Genomic DNA, 12389 nt, shown 5'->3' on the forward strand with positions numbered 1-12389 from the left:
ATGGAATTTTACTATAATCTATCTTCAATAGATATTCATCAGGAAAGTTATCTTGTATGGCCGATTCATTTAGAACTTCTAATTCGGGATTTTCAAGACGAGAAAGATGATCAGCGGCGAGATTTTCTGCTCCCTTTTTATCTTGGATTTCAATATCGAACTCTTGTAAGAGTAAGATCCAACAGAGTAATCGTGGTTTAGCATCTTGTTTTGAAAATAGGTATCTAAGAGCAGAATAGTCAGTATAGACCACCGTTTTTGCTAGAACGAGATATGAATGAAATTTGTCAAAAGTAAAGACAATGGCAAGGAGTTCTTTTTCAGTAGTTGTGTAATTCGTTTGTGCTCCTTGTAATGTCTTACTAGCGTAATAAATAGGTTAAAATCGTTTTTCAATCCTTTGTCCTAAAACGGCTCCCATTGCAAAATCACTTGCATCGCACATGAGTTCAAATGGTAAATTCTAATTTGGAGTTATCATGATCGGCGCATTAGTGAGTTTTTCTTTAAAAATATTAAAAGATTTGATGCATTCATCCGAAAAGATGAATGGAGCATCCTTTTCTAGGAGTTTATTCATAGGAGTGGCAATTTTAGAAAAATCTTTTATGAAACGTCGGTAAAAACCGGCATGCCCTAGAAAACTCCTAACTCCTCTAACATTGGTGGGATGTGGAAGTTTAGCAATTACATCTACTTTAGCTCTATCCACTTCAATTCCTTCCTTTGAAATTTTATGACCAAGAACGATGCCTTCTTTAACCATGAAATGGCATTTCTCCCAATTAAGAACTAGATTTGATTACTCGCATCTAATAAGCATTCGTTCAAGATTAACTAAACATGTTTCAAAAGTATCACCGAAGACTGAAAAGTCATCCATGAAAACTTCCATGCATTCTTCTATCATGTCGTGAAAAATCGCCATCATACACCTTTGAAAGGTTGCAGGGGCGTTGCAAAGTCCAAATGGCATGCGTTTGTAAGCAAAAGTACCATAAGGGCACGTGAAAATGGCATGCGTTTGTAAGCAAAAGTTCCATAAGGGCACGTGAATGTGGTTTTCTCTTAGTCCTCGGGTGCTATTGGAATTTGAAAATATGGAGAAACCGTCAATAAAACAATAGTAACTATTCCCAGCTAACCTTTTCAACATTTGATCAATGAAGGGTAAGGGAAAGTGATCTTTTCTTGTGGCATCATTTAATTTTCTATAATCAATACAAACATGCCATCCCGTTGCAGTCCTTGTGGGAATAAGCTCATTTTTTTCATTTGTGATGACAGTCAAGCCACCCTTCTTAGGTACACATTGAACTGGGCTTACCCATGGACTATCAGAAATTGGATAAATTAAACCTGCATCTAGCAGTTTAATTATTTCTTTCTTAACAACATCTTGCATATTTGGATTTAGTCTTCATTGGCGTTGCACATAGGTTTTATGACCTTCTTCCATAAGGATTTTATGTGTGCAATACGAAGGACTTATGCCTTTAATGTCATGAATCTTCCATGCAATAGCTGGTTTATGAGCTTTTAGCACAGAAATGAGTTGAGATTTTTTATTTTCCATAAGAGAAGACGAGATTATTACCGGTAATTCAGATTCACCATGTAAATAAGCGTATTCCAAATGGTTTGGAAGTGGCTTTAACTCTAATATCGGTGGTTCTTCTATCGATGATTTGTATCGATATCTGTCTTCTTCTTTTAGCATTTGAAGTTCTTCTAGTGTTGGTTCATATTCATTAGCCATAAGTATGGCTAACATTTCAGCTTCATCAATTGGTTCAGTTCCTTCTCCTAAAGAACATTCTCCTGTTCCTTGTAATTCTAGAAATTCTACTAGCAATTCTGCATGTAAATCTATAGTTTGAATATAATAACATGTATCATCTGCAGATTGCGGTTGTTGCATGGCTCTATCAACAGAAAAGGTAACACTCTCCTCCTCTATACTTAGGGTCAGTTTCTTACCAAACACGTCTATTATTGCTTTGGCCGTGTTTAAGAATGGTCTTCCTAATATGAGAGGAACTCGAGAATCTTCTTCCATGTCCAGAATAACAAAATCTACTGGGAATACTAAAGTACCAACTTTAACTAGCATTTTCTCCATTATCCCTCTAGGATATTTTACTGATCGATCGACTAGTTATATGCTTATTCGTGTTGGTTTCAATTCTCCAAGGTCTAGTTTAGTGTATAATGAATACGACATTAAATTTATACTAGCACCTAAGTCTGCCAATGCTTCTATTGAACTAAGACTACCCAGAAAACATGGAATTGTGAAACTTCCTAGATCAGATAATTTTTCTGGTATCTTATTCAACAACACTGTGGAGCATGTAGCATTCATAGTAACAGCCGAGAGTTCTTTCATTTTTCTTATATTTGTGATTAGATCTTTCAGGAATTTAGCATACCTAGGCATTCCTGAAATTATATCAATGAAAGGAAGATTGACATTTATTTGTTTAAACATATCCAAGAATTTGGATTGCTCGACTTCAAGTCTTTCTTTTCTCATTTTACTTGGGTAAGGAAGCGATGGTTGGTATGGTTTAACATAAGGTTTAGCCTTAACTGTGTTATCTTCATTAACCTTTTCAACTACTGGTTCTTTTTCCTTTTCTTGCTCAGATTGTGTTTCTTGTGGAGTAGGAATAGAGTCATCAGAAATTACAGGCATTTCAGGTGGTTTAAGTGTAATACCACTTCTTGTGGTAATGACTTTAGCTGTTTCATTTCGGGGGTTAGCATTTGTATCACTAGGTAGACTTTCCGATTTTCTTTCACCTATCAACCTTACTAGGTTGCTTACTTCTTGTTCCAGATTTTGGATAGAAGCTTGTTGATTTCTAAATGCTTGAGCATTTTGTTCATTAGTTTGTTTCTGAGAGGTGAAAAACTGCGTTTGAGATTCAACTAACTTCGACATCATATCTTCTAAATTTGGTTTTTTATCATCGGTTTGTGGTGTTTTATTTGGAAAAGTAGGTCTTTGCTGATTGTAAGTATTATTAGATACTTATTGATTGCTAGGACCTTGTTGGTTGTTGTATGGAACATTTCGGTTATAATTTTGGTTTTGATTGTAGTTTGGTCTTGGCGGTTGATAATTACCTTGATAATTATTTCCAGGCCTTTGGTTTAGATATGAAACATTCTCTCTTTGTTCCATTGTTTGTTCAACACTGAGACAATCTTTTGTCAAATGTGGTCCTCCACACTGCTCACAACTAATTCGTATTGCGTGAATATCTTTCGTCATCTTTTCCATTCGTCTCTCGAAAGCATCTATCTTTGCGGAAATAGAATCAAAGTCATGGCTAGAATCGGCTCTATCCGCTTTAGATGAACGAACAATATCTTTTTCTTGGTGCCACTCATGTGAGTGGGATGGTGTGTTATCAATAATTTTGTGAGCTTCAGTTACGGTTTTCTTCATAATGGAACCACCAGCTGCTGTGTCGATGTATTTTCTTGTAGTGACATCGCATCCTTGGTAGAATATTTGTACTATTTGATAAGTGTCTAAACCGTGCTGAGGACATCCTCTCAATAACTTTCCAAATCTTGTCCACGCCTCATATAATATTTCATTTGGCTTTTGCGCGAACGTAACAATTTCTCCTTGAAGTCTTACGCCTTTAGATGCCGGAAAGAATTGTTTAAGAAATTTGTCAACTAAAACATCCCTTGTATCAATCGCTCCTTCAGGTAACGATTCTAACCAATCTTTGGCTTCTCCCTTTAAAGTCCAGGGAAATAACATGAGATAGATCTGTTCATCCTCAACTTCTCGGATTTTGAATAGTGTACAAATCCTATTAAACGTTCGAAGATGCTCGTTTGGATCTTCTTTTGGTGTACCACTAAATTGGCATTGATTAGTTACCATGTGTAGAATTTGTCCTTTGATCTCATAATCTGGTGCATTAACGTCTGGTTGAGCAATTGCGTGACCTTGGCCAGTGCGTGTAGCTCTCATTCGATCTTCCATACTTAGAGGTTCCTGATTTTCCATGATTGGATTTGTTGAATCTGAATCACTAGAGGATTCTGATTTAATGGTTTGTTCCTCGACAATCTCTGTTTGAATAATTGGTGGTTCCGGAGGAAAGATTAATGGTTCAGGATCTCTGAATTGTCCTTGAATATCCTCCGGGTTCTCAATTGTGAGGTCGGGTTCAAAAAATGGATTATCGGAAATTTGAATTTGAGTACTTGGTCGACTAGATGATGATTCTAAGGAAAAATCAACGGCGACAATATTGGCTAGATGTCTTGATCGAGTTACAGGTGGTGAACGTATGAAAGGTGGTGAACGTTTTGCTCGGTGCATTCACAGAATATCCTATTAGTTATAAAAATAAGAAAAATTATATAAGTTATCAAATTAATAGACTTTTCAGATTTTGCCCACGTTTCGAATAGCCAAAAGATGCAGCAGGTAGCCAGGACCCTTTAAATCGGAAGCCCACAACTAGCCACTAACAAATCCAACTATTACTACGAACCAGAAAATTTGGATGTCTATTAATTTAACCGCTTAAAATAATTTTTTCGTTTGAAAATTTAGAGAAAAATAGAAAATTCTATGTCCTAAAAGCTAGAGCGTTGAAATGAAAAAGAACAAGTGCGTCGAAAAATAAAGGTCGAAAAATAATAAGAATGTAGCGCGTCGAAAATTAAAAAGGGATTCTAAACGAAAAACGGCAATTACTTAAAAGGATACTAAAATTTTAACACGGCGTCGCAAAATTTTAAGGCACCTAAATCTTAGTCTAAAGAAAAAGCACTTAAGGGATTTTACGGCAAAGCCTAAAAATCTAAAAGTATAAAAATAACTATGACAAAACTAAACTTAATACTAAAAGTTGCGATATAGTCTAAAAATCTAAAGGTAATAAAACTTAAAATAAAAACATTTTTTTTTAAATTTTATAGACAAAATCTTAAAAATATATTTTTTTAATTAATCTTTTTTAAAATTTTTTTTTTAAAATTTTAAAATTATTTTTTAACAATTTTAATAATTTTTTTATAATTTTTTTTCTTTTTTTTACGAAATTAATAATTTTATTTTTTACTTTTTTTTAAAAATTTTAGTTTTATATTTTATTTTTTAAAGGATTTTAAAATATTTTTTTAAAATTTTATTTTTCTTTTTTATGAAATTAATAATTTTTTTTAATTATTATTTTATTTTATTTTTTTTACGTTTTAATTTTTAAAAAAAAAATATTTTTTTTAAATTTTTTTTAAAATTTTTTTATTTTATTTTTAAAAAAACGAGATTTTTTTATTATTATTTTTTTTAAATATTATTTTTTATTTTTCGATTTTATTTTATTTTTTTATTTTTAATTTTTTTTTTTTAAATAACCACGAATTCCCCGGCAGCGGCGCCAAAAACTTGATGTTAAAGCGAAGGTGTACGAAATATATTATTATTTTAATATGAAATACGATACAATCTACACAAGTTTTATTTAATTTACGGATGAGATATACCTAAACCTTGCTATAACACTTATAGGCAGTGTACCTAATCGTAAAGTAGTTTAGCTTTTAGTAAGTCCGGTTCGTTCCACTGGGAGCTAGTGATTACGTACTATATTTTTAACAAGTATATATATATATATATATATATATATATATATAGTAATAATAATATATAAAGGGGAGTTTTATCGTTTAATGACTGGTTTGTCGATTTTATATTTTTAAGCGTAAAGATAAATGACAATAATTAAAGTGCGTAAAATAAATAAATGACGATAAATAAAATAACAATAAATAAAATTTAAACTTCCGTAATCATGATGTTTGACGTTTGATTTTAATTAATTGTTACCCGGGTTAATTGTCCTGTGTCCTGATTTATTTGATACCTATCTGGTTTTTGTCCATAATAGTCCATCGGTCATAAATATAAAGTGCGAGTGTCCTCGTCAAATTACCCTTATACCCGAAGTCAAATATTCCCACTAATTAAGGATTTAAACTGTGACGCAGTTATCACTTCTGTCAACAATTACACCAGTTATCACTGTATGTAATCCACCCCTGTTTTGATTAGATATAATATTAATTTACTCACTTGATCAGTTTGAATAATCAAGTACCCAACCTGAATAATTAATTAAATAATTATAATAGATTCCATATGAACGTCACTAAATATGACAACCATAATCATTATTAATTATTAGGTTAATTAATTTGAAGATAGGTTCGACAGACTAAAATGAGTTGTCAGTCAATTAGACAATACCCCCATCTATTAATAGTCAATAGTCCAATTTCCACAAGTGTCGGTCTTTTGCCCAAACCTTAATTATGGTCCAAAGTTCAATAACCCCGTCTTAATATTTAGTCAAACATCACGATTACTTCGACTTAAATAAGCATAATAATAACTTAGTTACGAGACATTAATTTAAAAAGGAAGAACATAGCTTACAGTGATTATTTTCGCGTAGCGTTACACGGACAGAGTTCCGACTTTAAAACCCGTAAAACATTTCTTACAATAACCTAATTATTATTAATCTTAATTTAAACTTAAAATTATAAATATAAATATAAATTACATATAGGGAGAAAGAAAGAAATTGAGGTGTGTCCATTGCTTGCATCCGTAGCATCTATTTATAGCAATATGAAATGCACCGTGGGCTGCTTGAAAATTAGCTGGATGTTGATGTTTGTTGGAAGTATTTGCAACTTGTTGATTTCAATCTTTCAATCCTCCGTGATTGATTATTTATATATTTATATTATATTTATTATTATATTATTATTATCATCATGAATTATTTAAATATTATATTATATTCTTAAGCATAGTTGACTTGTAATTTTAGCTCCGTTGAGTCGTACGTTGATAGTTGGTTCATGTCTCAGTTTTGGATTTTCGAACGCCTTTTCGTATGCTTAGATATCTTGTACTTTATGTTTCGCGGCTTGTACTCTTGTCATTTTTAGACGTTATTCATCAATAAATTGAATCACTTGGAGTGTAACTTGTACGTTTGAGCATTTTGGACGTTCTCGTCTTTCAAATCTTCATTTTCGACTTTAAATCTTCATTTTTGAGCGATTTTCGTCTTTCGTCTTCGCAATTATTTATTTAAACTATTACAACTAAAAATAAAGAATTTACAATAAAAAAACATTACATTTTGGAATGATATTGCGTCTAAATATATGATCATTTTAGGCAATATCAGTTAGCTAGGATATGATTAATATAGATTTGTTACCAATTTTCACGTAGCTACAACAAGCAAAAATATCCAATCTTGTTTTACCCATAACTTCTTTGTTTTAAATCCGTTTTGAGTGAATCTAATTGCTATGGTTTCATATTGAACTCAAGTTTATGAATCTATACAGAAAAAGTATAAGTTTATAGTCGGAAATACAAGTTACAAGTCGTTTTTGTAAAGGTAGTTATTTCAGTCGAAAGAACGACGTCTAGATGACATTTTGGAAAACATACTTTCACTTTGAGTTTAACCATGATTTTTGGATATAGTTTCATGTTCATAAGAAAAATCATTTTCCCAAAAGAACAACTTTTAAATCAAAGTTTATCATAGTTTTTAATTAACTAACCCAAAACAGCGTGCGGTGTTACTACGACGGCGTATATCCAGTTTTACGGTGTTTTTCGTATTTTCAGGTTTTAAATCATTAAGTTAGCATATCATATAGATATAGAACATGTGTCTAGTTGATTTTAAAAGTCAAGTTAGAAGGATTAACTTTTGTTTGCGAACAAGTTTAGAACTAACTAAACTATGTTCTAGTGATTTCAAGTTTAAACCTTCGAATAAAGTAGTTTTATATATATGAATCGAATGATGTTATGGACATCATTACTACCTCAGGTTTTGTGGATCAACCTCATGAAAATGAGAAAAATAGATCAAGCTTCAAAGGATCCTTGGATGGCTTGAAAGTTCTTGAAGCATAATCATGACACGAAAACAAGTTCAAGTAAGATTTCCACTCGAAATAAGATTGTTATAGTTATAGAAATTGAATCAAAGTTTGAATATGAGTATTACCTTGTATTAGAAAGATATCTTACTATAAATAAGAAAGATTTCTTGAGGTTGGATGATCACTTTACAAGATTGGAAGTAAGCTAGCAAACATGGAAGTATTCTTGATTTTATGAAACTAGAACTTATAGAATTTATGAAGAACACTTAGAACTTGAAGATAGAACTTGAGAGAGATCAATTATATGAAGAAAATTGAAGAATAAAAGCGTTTTTAGGTGTTTTTGGTCGTTGGTATATGGATTAGATATAAAGGATGTGTAATTTTGTTTACATGTAAATAAGTCATGAATGATTACTAATATTTTTGTAATTTTATGAGATATTTCATGCTAGTTGCCAAATGATGGTCCCACATGTGTTAGGTGACTCACATGGGCTGCTAAGAGCTGATCACTGGAGTGTATATACCAATAGTACATACATCTAAAAGCTGTGTATTGTACGAGTACGAATACGGGTGCATACGAGTAGAATTGTTGATGAAACTGAACGAGGATGTAATTGTAAGCATTTTTGTTAAGTAGAAGTATTTTGATAAGTGTCTTGAAGTCTTTCAAAAGTGTATGAATACATATTAAAACACTACATGTATATACATTTTAACGGAGTCGTTAAGTCATCGTTAGTCGTTACATGTAAATGTTGTTTTGAAACCTTTAGGTTAACGATCTTGTTAAGTGTTGTTAACCCATTGTTTATTATATCAAATGAGATGTTAAATTATTACATTAACATGATATTATAATGTATTAATATATCTTAATATGATATATATACAATTAAATGTCGTTACAACGATAATCGTTACATATATGCCTCGTTTCGAAATCATTAGGTTAGTAGTCTTGTTTTTTACATATGTAGTTCATTGTTAATATACTTAATGATATGTTTACTTATCATAATACCATGTTAACTATATATATATATATATATATATATATATATATATATATATATATATATATATATATATATATATATATATCCATATATATGACATCATATAGTTTTTACAAGTTTTAACGTTCGTGAATCACCGGTCAACTTGGGTGGTCAATTGTCTATATAAAACCTATTTCAATTAATCAAGTCTTAACAAGTTTGATTGTTTAACATGTTGGAAACACTTAATCATATAAATATCAATTTCATTTAATATATATAAACATGGAAAAGTTCGGGTCACTACAGTAGTGACTTATATTGAAAATGTAAATAAAAGTGTATTAAACAGCAATGAAACATAAGTAGCCGAGTTCTATCTTACTTTATATCATATAGAGTTCATTGCTTCTTAACCAAAATAAGCTTCACCAAAGGATTCACCTCACAGAATTTTCCTTCTAAGGTTAAAGCTTCCTTCACGAACATGATCCATGATATGCTTCTATAGTTAAATGTATATCCCAATTCAAATCCATATACACCCAATCTAAATGTCAAATACATAGACTAATTAATGGAACAATAATAAGAAAGCACATAGACTGTCCATGAACACATTGTGATTTAGAACTTAATTGAATTTGAGGAAATTTTTAAATCATAGTTTCAATCAAAACCAAGAAAGTAAAGCGTTTAAAGTCTCGAACTTTAATGCTTTAGGGTGAATCAAGTCCACCCATTTAAGGAAGTCAAGTCTTCCGAATTTCATTTTACTTGACATTAGATCTTCCTAATCCATGTCATTTCATACTAACATCATTTCACGATGTATGGTAATGTGGGAAGAGAGGGTCTTGATTCCTCAAACTTAAAATAACTCTAGTAGGTTAAATCCAGTGCGATGTTCAGTGTATGATTGATTACAATGTAAAGCTAGAGTAGGATTGTCCCACGTAAAGCTTAGTCTTTGCACTTTTACCCCCTAAATAGAAGGAAATTGTACAAAAGTCATTCCTGTAACATTTCCATCTTGCTCCTTCAACACTGGAGTGATTTTGTTAGGGTTTGTTACTAGTTCATGTGTCGCTGATCATTACCAGATTGGTTGTGGATGACACTTAAACACTCACAATTGACAAATGCTACAGAGAATAACTGTTTGTGTGAATTGGACTCTGTTAAGGCTGCCTAACGTTAACATTCAATTTTATGTAGCGGATAAAAACCAATTTAATATAAGTAATAACGAGTGAGGCGATTACGTATAATAATACGAAAGGTTTGTCCATGGATCCATATCACAATTGTTTCTTTCTTTTGGTGACTTACGCATATACACATATGTGCATACTGACGCATCCATTGATCTCCCAATGCTATCTTCTAAATCTTAATCCTTACATATTCATTTCTTAAATTGTAAGCGAGGAAATTATTGTGCTTGCGATTTTACAACAATGATCAGGTACTTTTGTCTTTAATATTTGTTGATGTATTATGATTAATAATTTGTTTATAGGTTTTGTAACAAAAAATCACACACACACTTAATCATACGTATATGAACACAATTTTCTCTTTAGTTTAATCAATCAATTTTATTTTATGGACTATCCTTGCAAATCGCAAGTGTCTCATGATATATGTATTATGCTCTAACATTTTTAAGGGTTTTGTACAAAATAGGAGTAAATGATTAGATATTGTGGATTGATTATATAATAAAATTGATGATCGCTATAGACTATATATGTATATATATATATATATATATATATATATATATATATATATATATATATATATATATATATATATATCATGACTTGTTTGATTGATAATTCTTGAATTAGTGATTTTAGGGTTTATGTCAAAAGTGGGTTAAATGGACTTTGGCATGAATATTATGGGAAAAGTGGTTTTAATACTTGTGTGATATTAAAAATATGTTGTGTGAATTTCGTGTATAATAATTCGACCAAAACAGTACTTTTGATTCAGTATATATTTTTGAGATATGATTACTGACTTGGATTGTATTATTCTTAGGTGATAAGAGTAAGCAGAAGACTCAGTAATATTAGACCACTGAGTACTTGTGGATATCGGTGAGTGGAACTGTCTTTTCGGATATTAGTATAGAGTAGCAAGTTGTGCTACTGTTTTTATGACCGCACGATTAAATTGCCATGATAGTATATTGTTGATATGCTGTGTTGATGATATGATTATATGTGCACCAGTTGATTCGATCTTGATTTGTGAGGTCGAATGCCGGGAGTCAGTCTTGATTTGTGAGGCTGGACTCATGAGGTCAACCTTGTTTTGTGAGGTTGGGTTCGAGTGTTACTATCTGTGTAGCATAGCTTTGAATGACGCATGCGTTGTGTCTGGATTTCTATACGAAGGAGTCAGTAACAGGAACTATCGGTAGACTCTAGCTCGATCAGCTAGGGTTGCAGGTCAGGCCTGGCCGCCGGTCCTCTGGGATGGCAAAGTTGTTTGTTGTTAGTTGTTACCCACAGTTGTATGATTTGATATTGTATGCTAATGCTGTTATGATAGTTTCATTCACTTAGCTTCGTGCTAATCCCCCTCATCTTCTCTGCAGGTTATTGATTATTGCATGCTAGTATTTGAGAGAAGATGGGATGTCTAGTGGATATGTTTGACAACCTTTGGAACTCTGATGTCGTGATTTTGTAACCATGAAACTATTTTGTGAAGTAACACTATATTGCGGGTTTTTGAACAATAAATACTTGTGTTTAATAAAGAATTATGTTATGTTGTTTTAAATACTTCCGCTGTTGATAAAAAAATCTAGGGTGTTATACTTTTCTCTATTACCGGGAAAGTTTGTCTACGGTGGTAGTAGGTTGTCTGTGCAGTAATTAAACACAAGAATTACTTTAAGAGCGCAAGCCTTGAAAGCTAAAATGTCAAAAAACTTGTCCAGGTGTAAAAGTTGGACATATTTTTCTTTTCAAAAAAGTTAAAATGTTTTAATAAGGTCCTATTTCTCTTAAGGGCCAAATTTTTGATCTCATTATAAGTCACGTGGGATTTAAATTCCATAACCCTCCTTCGAGTGTCCACCCTGCTCTAGAGTCACCAGAGTAGCCGTTGAGGCATGAGATGAGTTCCGCCATCCTAAAACACAGGGAGAACCAAAGGGATATCTCCGGGTATCCTGGCATACTCACCTTTACAACGAAGATGTAATTAACGGTAATGCTTCTAGTACAACAACTAGAGCATAGTATGCAATGTGTACCATGGTTCGTTTGTCATGATCAAACTCTAGTTCTTATGGCGCTCAGCTCCCACTTGATTCTCGGTTCATTTGAAGACTACAAGATTCGAGATTCTTTTACTTCCTTACTATGGGGTACCGTGTTCAAGATGAGA

Source organism: Rutidosis leptorrhynchoides, chromosome 1 (assembly GCF_046630445.1).
Source record: "Rutidosis leptorrhynchoides isolate AG116_Rl617_1_P2 chromosome 1, CSIRO_AGI_Rlap_v1, whole genome shotgun sequence".
Lineage (NCBI taxonomy): Eukaryota > Viridiplantae > Streptophyta > Magnoliopsida > Asterales > Asteraceae > Rutidosis > Rutidosis leptorrhynchoides.